General features: G+C 48.9%; 1 pseudogene; it reads left to right on the plus strand.

Moving 5' to 3' along the window:
- The first annotated feature begins 5616 nt into the window (after positions 1–5616).
- LOC147124419 (uncharacterized) overlaps positions 5617–12005 on the plus strand; it is a 156726-nt pseudogene continuing 150337 nt past the window's right edge.

Here is a 12005-nt window from a genome sequence, read left to right on the forward strand (position 1 = left end):
GTCTCACGATGCCGTTGCGTCCCCAGCCTGTCTGTACCGCGGCTTCCTTGCTCCACGCTGCCCCAGTCTCAGTGCCTCTGGACCCGACTTCTGTCCGGCTCCTTTCCCCCTCGACCGTGGTCGAGTGCACCGCCCTTATCCTCCGGTTATTCTTTTTACTTTTCCCTTACTCACAGTCACCGTGGCCGCCTTGCTTCTCGTGCTGATCGGCTCACTCCTCACCGTGGCAGAAGGGACAGTCAGTGCCTGTTGCTTCCTTTCTAGTTCTGCAGCCTCGAGTTTTCTCCCAGCAGAACGACGAGGGCGGTTGCCTCTTCTCGACGCTCGTTAACTGCTTCGGAAGTATTGTTGCCGCAGGGTACGATCGGACTCGTCGCCACTGTAAAGTCTGTGGGTTGTTTCGTTAATTAATACACAGACTCCAAGAGTAACTTAAAACAGGATTTTACTATTCGAAGGTCAGGGCAAATCTGCCCAATAAATCCTGACACAACGCTTATATACTGGTGTGGTCACCGTCGGTATTACAGTATACAGAAGCCAAACAAAGTAGTGCCACACCTAAAATAGTTCTCTTAAAGGTGAACGGTTACATACAATAGTTCTCTTAAAGGTAGACGGGTACATACACTACAGTAATCTGAGAGGAAATTCAGCCCCAAGGTGCCTAAAACTTTATATAATGGAGAAAGATTTTCTCTGTGTATTATGTCATTTAATGAATGGGTTTACAATGTCACTACACATAGTGTACCATGTATTTCAAATATAGCCTCACCAATAATCCATATAAAGTTAAAATAACTTGCTTTCATCATGGGGCCGATTCTATTTTGTTGAGCTCCTGGTAAGTGCATCGCAACAAATCATGAGCACACAGCCCATGATTTTCCATCTATTAAATTTAATGGACAATAAATTAAGAGCTGTGTTCCTGCAAGTTTCTGTAATGCACTTCCTGTGGGCATGAAAGCACAGAATCAGCCCTACAGTTCAATGCCTTTGAGATGCGTGCTAGTATTTCATTCCCATTGATTGCAAGCTTTCAAAGAATGATTAATAATCACACCTTTTCCACCTTTACTAATAGATTTGCACAATATGAACCCTTCAATATGCATATGTGTTTCCTTTTCCAATAAGCATTGAGTTACACTTTTCTGTTAAAAGCCATCTGCCATTTGTTAGCATTCTGCTTAATTGGTCCAGCTCTTTTTGAATGCAATTTATGCTTGTCACCTAACCACATAACTTAGTACAATCAGCAAATGTTATGATATTAGTAGAAATGCCTTCCTGAAATCATTTCTGAACAGTGGGAACAGCAGAAGACCAAGAACAGACAGCTCCCGAATTCCACTAGTTGTTGGCACACAATTTGCAGTCAGCAGTGAAGCAAAGGTGCTCGCCACTGACCTTGAATAAAACTGCCCACAGAGATCTTGGGATTTCTGTAGTGAAAACTTGAGTTTTCACGTTGTGTAATTGATTGCAGTGCTGTGAATAGGGGATTCCTAGTGCGATGCAGCCATGACTTCATCAAACTCTCTAAGCAGCCAATCACATTAAAGAATTCTCAGACAGCAAATGAAAAAATAAAAAGCAGTTTTTATCCTCACTTTTTAAAAATGTTACAGAGAGTGAAATAAAGATTGAGACTTTCACATGGAGATAAAGTAAATACTGAAATATCATGGACAAACTTTTAAAAAATTCTTTTAAAAAATTGTACTTTTTATCATAATGGAGAAATATGACAATCCAGAAATATAAAAATTAGTTTTTCAGGACTGGAATGGTTGATTAGCAATCAACATGCTGTTAAAACTCAAGTTACACTTATTCCAACAAGGCTTAACACTTAATGGGATATTTAACAGCAATATTAGTGTGGAATAGCTCAAGTTTTTGTCAGTTCCACTGATTTCACTGATTGCCAGCTGTGTGGTGGGGGGGGGGGAGGTCCACAGCGCAACCTGTGTCTGAGCAGTGAACGACTGACCGCCAGTTTAGGATTTCCGCATTTAGGTGCGCATGTGCTAAATCTTGAAGTTGCGGTCAGTTTCAGAGGGGTAATGATGGTGAACGCTGACAGTTTGCCGTCATTACCCAGCACAAATCCCAGGCCATTGCCCCCAAAAAGTCACCATTTTAAAATTTCCCGTTGCCAAGCCAGTTTTCTTTAATTCCATGTGCCTCAATCTTCTTTAAAAGCACACAATTAAACTTTGAAATTGCCACCTTTCCTACATTACAACAGCAGTTACACTTCAAAAGTACTTTATTGGCTATAAAGCTATATAAATGCAAATATTTTGTTTTCCTTAAAGAATTCCAGATCAGTGAAACATAACTTATTTCTTCTCAATCCATGCTGACCAACCCTTATGGTCTTTGAGCATTGATAGCATCCTGTATTTCTCTCTGAAGCAGTTTTTCATGACAGATGTCAGGCTAATTGGTCTATAATCTCCAGGCTCATATTTTACTCCTTCTTGAAAATCAGGATAGTGCTGGGATAACATTTGTTATTCCCCAGGACTTGGGTAATGCTCCAGGGGCTAAGGTCGCCACTGTTTGTTCTACCACATTTCCACTGGCGCAGTGGGGACAGAGGATTTTCAGCCTCATAATGATAATGAAATTCTGAAAATATTAAACAGTGCCTTATCTATTTCCTTTCTCTTTTCCTTGGGAATTAAGAACATAAGAACATAAAAAAATAGGAGCAGAAGTAAGCCATAGGGCCCCTCTAGCCCTTCATGGTTGATCTTCTACCTCAAATCCGCTTTCCCGCCCTACCCCATATCCCTTGATTCCCTTAGTTTTCAAAATTCTATCGCTCTCAGTTTTTAATATACTCAATGGCCGAGCATCCACAGCCCTCTGGAGTAGAGAATTCCAAAGATTCACAACCCGTTGAGTGAAGAAATTTCTGCTCATCTCAGTCCTAAATGGCTGACCCCATATCCTGAGACTATAACACCTAGTTCTAGACCCTCCAGCCAGGGCAACAGCCTCTCAGCATCTACCCTATCAACCCCTCTAAGAATTTTGTATGTTTCAATGAGATTATTTCATGTTCTTCTAAACTCCAGAGAAAAAGGCCCGTTCTACTCAATTTCTCCTCATAGGATAACCCTTTCATCCCAGCAACCAGTCTCCTGAACTATCTCTGCAGTCACCTCTTTAAAAACCCAAGGATGTAGGCCATCAGGTCCAGGGGATTTGTCTGCTTTTAGTCCCATTAATTTCTCCAGTATTTTTCCTTTACTAATATTAATTATTTTAAGTCCCTCACTCTCATTAGACTGTAGGTTTCCCACTATTTGTGGTATGTTTTTGTGTCTTCTACTGTGAAAACAGATACAAAATATTTGTTTAATGTTTCTGCCATTTCCTTATTCCCCATTATAATTTTTCCTGTCTCAGCCTCTAACGGACCCACGTTTACTTTTGCTACTCTCTTCCTTTTTACATACTTGTAGAAGCTCTTACAATCTGTTTTTATATTTCTTGCTAGTTTACTCATTCTATTTTCTCTCTCTTGATCAATTTCTTGGTCATCCTTTACTGATTTCTGAAACCCTCCCAATCTTCAGGCTTACTACTCTTTTTGGCAACATTGTAAGCCTCTTCTTTTAATCTAATACTATCCTTAACTTCTTTGGTTAGCCACTTTTCCCACAGAGTTTTTATTCCTGTATGTTTGCTGAGTGTGAGTGGCTCCATAAAAGCACTCAATACAAGGAGACACTGCGGGACACACTCACTGGAAGGAGACACTGCGGGACACATTCATTAGAAGGAGACACCGCGAGACACATTCACTGGAAGGAGACACCGCGGGATACACTCATTAGAAGGAGACACTGCGGGGCACACTCACTGGAAGGAGACACTGCGGGACACATTCATTAGAAGGAGACACCGCGAGACACATTCACTGGAAGGAGACACCGCGGGATACACTCATTAGAAGGAGACACTGTGGGGCACACTCACTGGAAGGAGACACTGCGGGACACACTCACTGGAAAGAGACACTGCGGGACACACTAATTAGAAGGAGACACCGCGGGACACACTCACTGGAAGGAGACACCGCGGGACACATTCATTAGAAGGAGGCACTGCGGGACACACTCACTGGAAGGAGACACTGCGGGACACACTCACTGGAAGGAGACACTGCGGGACACACTCATTAGAAGGAGACACTGCGGGACACACTCACTGGAAGGAGACACTGTGGGACACACTCACTGGAAGGAGACACCGCGGGACACGCTCATTAGAAGGAGACACTGCGGGACACACTCACTAGGAGACACTGCGGGACACACTCACTAGAAGGAGACACCGCGGGACACACTCACTAGAAGGAGACACTGCGGGACACAATCACTAGACGGAGACACCGCGGGACACACTCATTAGAAGGAGACATCGGGGTCAATTTTCATTGACCCGTGGAGTCGGGATTGGGAGGTGTGCGGGGGGTTAAAATCCCGAATTCGGGGGTCCCGGCACCATCGCGTACCCAACCCGCCTCCATGTAAGATTCAAAGGAGGCGGTTACCCGCCCCGCACTGGAACCACCTACCCGAGGCGGGAAGGGAATAGTGCCAATTAACTGCCTGTTAACAGGTAGTTAACAGGCAGTTTTTAGCCTAATCCCTATTTTAAAGCTTGAAGTGTGGGATTCCCGACGGCTCCAAACCACGCCAAGTTAGAGGAGTCGGGCCATCAGGTTGAAGTACTTGGAGGGGTTGAGATGTCGGTGTTCAGGTGAGTGATGGGTGCATGATTGCAAAGGTAAGTGTGTTTGGTGTGTCTAAAGTGTATAAAGAAGTTTAAATTACCTGTACTTACCTTTTCAGCCTTCCTTCCTCTAGGTTTCGGGAGTCCATCATCTAACCGGCACAGAAAGCAGAACGGCTGCGAACTGTCAAAAGTGACAGCCTGCAGCTTTCTGTGTCGGTGAGATTTCTAACTGAGTCTGTGTAGAAGGACTCAGGTTAGAAGTAAGACTGTCAGTGTTTGACAGCTTCAAACAGCTGTGAAACACTGATATTTCATCTGTCAAAACGTCTTGACAGATGAAATTTCAGTCTGTGACGTCACCTGTTGCTGGGTGGCCCTTAATTGGCCCGCTGAGCCCGCTGGGCGGGCTCAACAAGGCCAATCAAGTTAAAATCGCGTGGATTGGCCGCATCTCGATGGAGGCTGGACTACAACCCCGAAAGTTGTAGTCCCGCCTCCTTCCTAACTTCTGAATGAAAATCACCTCCATCGAGGCACACACTCACTAGAAGGAGACACCGCGGGACACCCGCACTGGAAGGAGGCACACTATAAGGAGGTCGGGATACAGGAGCGAGAACGGGACCCAGGAGTGAGGTCAAGGCCCAGGAGCGAGGTCGGGACCCAGGAGCGAGGTCGAGGCCCAGGAGCGAGGACAGGACCCAGGAGCAAAACGGAGCCCAGGAGTGAGGACAAGGCCCAGGAGCGAGGTCGGGGCCCAGGAGCGAGGTCGGGACACAGGAATGAGGATGAGGCCCAGGGGCGAGGACGAGGCCCAGCAGTGAGGTCGAGGCCCAGGAGTGGCGCAGCATGGACCAGCAGCGGGGTCAGGAGGATCACAATGCAGCCTATGAAACCCAGGCAGAGAGGACCAGCGGGAAGGAGGCGAGGAGGACAGTAAGAGTTTGTTTGTGTGTGTGTGCTAGGCCGATGTAGCAGAGCCTGGTCTCCAATCGTCCTGGATCCCCTTGCCATTGGACCAAGACCTTGCTCTGTCAAGCCGGCATGGTAGCTGGGGTGCAACGGTCACCCCACGTTAAAATAATTCACACATAGGCATCTTCCACCCTTTAAAATGAAGTTCGGGACCTGGAATGTCAGGATCCTCATGGACAACCCCAACAGTGGCAGACCGGAATGCTGTACTGCTATCGTTGCCCGGGAGCTCAGATGCTTCGACATAGACGTTGCCGCCCTAAGCGAGACCCGGCGGGCAGGGGAAGGCCAGCTCAAGGAGCATGACGGTGGCTACACCTTCTTCTGGAAAGGAAAACCTGAAGAAGAACGCCGCCTCCATGGGATAGGCTTCACCTTAAAAAATGAACTAGTTGGGCATCTCAGAGACTCCCCTTGTGGAATAAATGAGCGCCTCATGACTCTACGGCTCACCCTAGCCCGGAATCAGTGTGCTACGGTCATCAGTGCGTACACCCCAACACTGGAAGCCACAGATGAGGCCAAAGAGAAATTCTACTCCAGCCTTGAACAATCCCTGTCCCGAGTTCCAAGGGGTGACAAGCTGATCCTCCTTGGTGACTTTAATGCCAGAGTTGGAAAGGACACAGACCTCTGGGGAGGTGTGATCGGCAAAGGGGGGGGTAGGGAAAGCCATCTCCAACGGTGCCCTCCTCCTGATGAAATGCTTAGAACATGGCCTTGTCGTAACCAACACCTTGTTCCGTCAGAGAGACAAGTACAAGGCTTCATGGCAACACCCTCGCTCCAAGCACTGGCATCTGCTGGACTACGTCATCATCCGAGCGAGGGACTGCAAGGACATCCGCATCACCCCTGCCATGACAGGAGCTGATGACTGCTGGACAGACCACTGCCTAATCCACTCTGTCATCTCCATCAACGTAGCCCCAAAACAGCGGCGGCAACAGAAGCAATGCTGCAGGAAAATCAACGCTGGAGCACTCAAAGGCCCCGCTAAGAAAGCTCTATTCAGCCTGTGCCTCACAACCAACCTGACGACTCGCAGTGATTCAGAGACACAGAGGGCTGGATTTTAACTCAGGTGCAGGCTATTGTCATGTTATCCGAATTTTGTGTTTCCCACACGAATCTACAGGAAACTTTCGATTTACTGGCACCTAAATAACCGGAAATCTCGGTTAACCGGCAAAATTCAGGAGTAGGTTCAGGTAACTTTTATTACTTGCCTTCCTCCATGTGTTGCTGTGCAAGGGTGTGGCTGCAGCTGTTGCTAAGCTACAGAGACGCTTGCAACTTGTGGCCATTGTTTTGAACCTGTTGCTAAGCAACAGGGTTTGTTGCTTTATACGGAGCTCTCAGCTCCGTATCTTTTACTATAGCGTTCGGTTATCCGGAATTTTTGATGAACCGGCACCACGTCGGTCCCATCCGTGCCGGATAAAAAAAAGTTTCCTGTAAATGGATGTGGGAGATTGATGCAATTTCAACTCAATTGGCCAATTGATTTCCAACGTGTGGGAACCCTTGGCAAATGGATTTTTCATGACTAAAAGTCCCCTCCGATGATGTCATCATTGCTGCTGCATTTAAGGTCCACAGCAAGCCTTGCTTCTTCTGCAGGCTTCCAAGCTTTCTCCATTTGGTGTCAGAGGGACCTGCAGGAAAGATGACAAGCGGGAGGGCAAGATCAGCTCCTCGCTTTGACGAGGCGGCACTGCAGGCATTAGTTGATGGGGCTAGGGCCAACAGGGAGGTGCTGTTCCCTTCATCAGGGAGGAAGAGGCCTCCCACTCAGACCAAGGCTGTGTGGATGCAGGTGACTGAGGAGGTCAACTCCTTGGGAGTCACCCGCAGAACCTGGATACAGTGCAGGAAAAATGAGTATGAATTTCCCATCACCCTCAATCTGATCCACATTGCCCTTCCTCACCAGCACTCAGCTTTAGCAATCTCTTCCTCCACATCCCACTTGACACTGACATCCATGCACCCTTACCCATTCCCTCTCTCTCTATGCTCACATTCACCTAACTATTCCACCATGCAGCCCTCACACTCCCTCTCACTCTGATGCTTTGAACACAACTGACAACACACCGAGGGCACTTGGTCTTGCAACCTCACTCCATCTTTGTCTCCTTCTAAGTATCTATGCTATGCAATCTCTACACTCACTCCTTCATTCTCACTCAACCTCCACTTGTCTCCCTCATTGCAGGAAAAGAGAGCTCACAACAAAAGAGAGCGAGCCAGGACAGGAGCAGGGACAGCCTCATTAGCCCACCTGATCCCCTGGAAATCATGGGCATTGAGGATGATTCGCGCATGGGGAACGGACAGATGGGTGCAACACAGCAAGCTGGTGACAGAAACGTTTCCCATCTCTCTCTTTGACATTGCATGAATCGCTGATAATGATTGTGAAGCTGTAACAGATGGATTTATGAGCATCTGCAAAAAGCAATGTGCATGTAGCCTTGGCATCACATCTCTGACTCTTTCCTTTACTCCCCCACAGGACCATCACAAGCCAAGAAGAAGAGGCTGAGCAGCCAGACTCCTCTTTGGAAGCTACAACCTCTGAGGGCGCAGCATCAGCAGAATTCAGCGCACCCAGCACCAGCGCAGACACTCACACCTCGGTGGGAGCTTCGGGACATAGAGTATTGTTGTCACCTGGTGTATCACAGCTCACAAGTGAGCATCAGCAGATTGTGGAGACAGGGACAGCAGTGGAGAGTCCTAGTCGGTGTATGCAGTTCTATGCCAGCTCGGCTCTTTAGCATGTCGACCCACTGCATCTGGGTCCATCCATAAGTTCAGAGGTGATGGAACTCCAGGCACAGATGCAGGAGTTTCTGGCAGGTTTTGTCTCTAGGGTCGCTGCAAGTGTGGAGCAAATGGAGGGGTCCATAGCAAACATGAGCAGAGCCTTTGTGGAGTCATTGGCACATGAACGCATCACCACGGAAAAGATGGCTACCTTCGTGGAAACGATTGCTACCTCCGTGGCAAGGCTGGCTATGGTAGAGGAGAGGAGGGCTACGGCCATGGAGGAGCTTAGTCGCCAGGGTATGGAAAATATTGTCATTGTTCAGAATAGAATGACATCTCTTGAGGAGCGATGGGCATCTATTGAACAGAGAAACCAGACCTTCATGGAAGTCCTTCTGAGTAGGACTGCCATTGCAGATACAGGTCCCCATGGTCCTCCTGATGTGCAGCAAGGTGCTCTCCAGCCACTTGCAGGCGCTGAGGGGGACCTGGCCCATGAGAGGGAGGTTGATGGCATACATCAAGGAAGTGGGGGCTCCTCTCCAAGCGCTCACACTTCCATGCCACTGCAGAGCCCTTGATCAGAGCCCCAGTGAAGTCCACACACAAGTGAGATAGACGTCTCAACCCCTGCACAGCCGCAGCAGCAGCAGACTGTTGACGAGCCCTCACAGGCTCGCAATCCCAGAGGACGCCCGCCAAAGGTGTCGAGACAGGAGCAGCAGGAAAGTGAGCAAGGGGCCTCCACATCTGCTGAAGCCACAGGGGAAGCACTATGCAGGAGCACGTGTAAGAGCAAGGTACTGCACAAATAGCCACAAGGGTAGTCACTTGGGTGCAATTTTGTGTTTAGTGTAAAAATGCCATCATGTAGTAATTGTACATAAAAATTCTGATGGCAAATGTTGCAGTTGTGGCGTCTGTCATTTCGCTATTGGGACTTCCACATTGAGCCCTTAGGAATACTTGTAACTGTCAGTATGGTGGTCAGAGTGTTAGGAATCCTCTGGTTCTTGGCCATTGTCAATGCTCTGGTAAGAAGCTGCGAGGCAAAAGTATTTGATTGACTAGGCTAAGCAAATCTGGCCAGGATGAGTGCGTTCCTTGCATTCTGGGCAGCAATGTTCTTGCGTAATGCTGCCGCTGGTTGATGGGCCTCTGCAGGATGTTCATTTTTGCCCTCCTCCTCCTCCTCCTCACCTGAGGAGGATATTTGAGGAGCCACTTTGTCCTCAGGAATCTGCAAGCCATGACGCTATGCCATGTTGTGAAGTGCACAGCAAACCACAATGATTCTGGAGACCCTGGCTGCGGAGTACTGCAGGGCTTCACCTGATCTATCCGGGTATCTGAAGCGCATCTTCAGCAAACCGATGGTTTGCTCGATTATGGCTCTGGTGGACATGTGGCTGGAGTTGTAGCTCTCCTCAGCTTCATTGGATGGTCTCAACGGCATCATCAGCTACGTCCTCAGGGGATAGCCCTTGTCTCCAAGCAGCCTTCCGTTAAGTTGGTCTGGCGGACTGAATAGTGGAGGCACACTAGACTGGCGCAGTATGAAGGAGTCATGGCAAATGCCAGGGTACATGGCACAAACATGCAGGATTTCCTTCTTGTGGTCACACACCAGCTGAACGTTAAGGGAGTGGAAGCCCTTGCGGTTGACAAAAATACCTGGATTGCAATGGGGTGCCCTAAGGGCCACATGTGTGCAGTCAGTGACGCCCTGCACCCTTGGAAAGCCTGCCAGATGAGCTAATCCAACCGCTCGTGCCATGACACTTGCTCGATCCTTGGTGAAATGGATGTGATTGTGCACGAGGGCAAAGAGGGCATCGGTTACCTGCGTGATGCAATTGCGTGCAGCCGCCTGGGAGATGCCGCTGATGTCTGCTGCTGATCCCTGGAATGAGCCTGAGGCAAAAAAGTTGAGTGCGGTGGTGACTTTGACGGCCAGTGGTAATGCATGTCCACCTGGTCCTCTGGGCAGCAGGTCTTGCTGTAGCATTGCGTAGATGTCAGTCACTACCTCTCGCCTTTGGCACTGCTGCTCAGACATTTTGAGATAGGTGACCCTGCTTCTGTAGACCCTGTTTGGGGGGTATCTCCTGCGCCGACTGGCTTCCAGGCACTGGCCCCTTCTGGCCTGTGCAGCCTCAGGTGGGTGAACAGCTGCCTGGCGCTTCTGCTGCTGCTGCTGTTGCTGGTGCTGCTGTTGTTCCTGGTTCTGCTGGTGCCGCGGCTGGTGCTCGAGCTCCTCTAATGCCCAGATGGGAAGGAAATAAATGGCTCCCATGCTTCTAGTATATGTCTCTGTTGAGGAAGCGCTGAGTGAAGGTGGCGAGAGGGGCTTCCCAGGACGCCACACTGGAGATAGGTGTGAGGCTCCAACCTTCCACAGGTGTGGTTAAGCCTTGTAAAAGTTGCCCCAGGCCTGAGACCACTAAGTCCTGCCACCTGCAAATGATGGGTGATCAAATCTCCTCTTTAATGGTTGACCTGCCGTTGATAGTCAGCAATCCAATAGTGCTCCCGCCAGGTTTCACATTCGTGTTTCCCACCAGGCGTGCTTTACATGGGAAAAGGGTTAAATTTGCATGGGCCTGTTAAAATAGGATTAGAGAGGCCAGTTAGTGGTTATTAAGGGCCTTAAAGACCAATCCCGCCTGTTGGATGTCGGACGGAGTCGGGACCATCAGACACGCTTGAGTTAAAATTGCTCAGAGTCGGGAACCAGGCGGGGCGGGGTCCCGCCCACCAGTTTTTGCAATTTTAACCCCCCGCATGCCTCCAAGCCTGACTCCACAGCTCAATGAAAATCGAGCCCAGAGTGTCCACAGCGCCTGGTCTGCACTCAAGGGGCAGGATATTCATTGGGCCGTGGAGGCGGGATTGGAGGCGTGTGGGGGGTTAAAATCCTGAAATCGGGGGGGCACAAACCCAGCCCGCCCCCAACCTGCCTCCATGCCAGTTTCAATGGAGGCGGGTACCCGATCCGCACTGGGACCCGCCTCCCCGAGGCAGGAAGGGGCTTAGTGCCAATTAACTGCCTGTTAACAGGTAGTTAACAGGCAGTTTTTAGCCTAATCCCTATTTTTATTCTTGAAGTGTGGGATTCCCAATGGCTCCAAACCACGCCAAGTTAGCGAGACGGGCCATCGGGCTGAAGGGCTTGGAGGGGTCGAGATGTCCGATGTTCAGTTGAGTGATGGGTGCATGAGTGCAGAGGTAAGTGTGTTTGGTGTGTTTAAAGTGTTTAAAGAAGTTTTACTTACCTTTACAGCCTTCCTTCCTTCATGTCTCGGGAGTCCCTCATCTCACCAGCACAGAAAACAGAATGGCCGCGAGCTGTCAAAAATTGCAGCATTCAGCTTTCTGTTCCGGAGAGATCTCTAAATCATCCTGAGAGGAAGGAATTAACTTGGAGTACAGATTGTCAGTGTTTGACAGCTTCAAACAGCTGTCGAATGCTGATATTTCATCTG

This window comes from Somniosus microcephalus, chromosome 1, assembly GCF_052327205.1.
Source record: "Somniosus microcephalus isolate GS21.2 chromosome 1, FLI_Smic_1.0, whole genome shotgun sequence".
Lineage (NCBI taxonomy): Eukaryota > Metazoa > Chordata > Chondrichthyes > Squaliformes > Somniosidae > Somniosus > Somniosus microcephalus.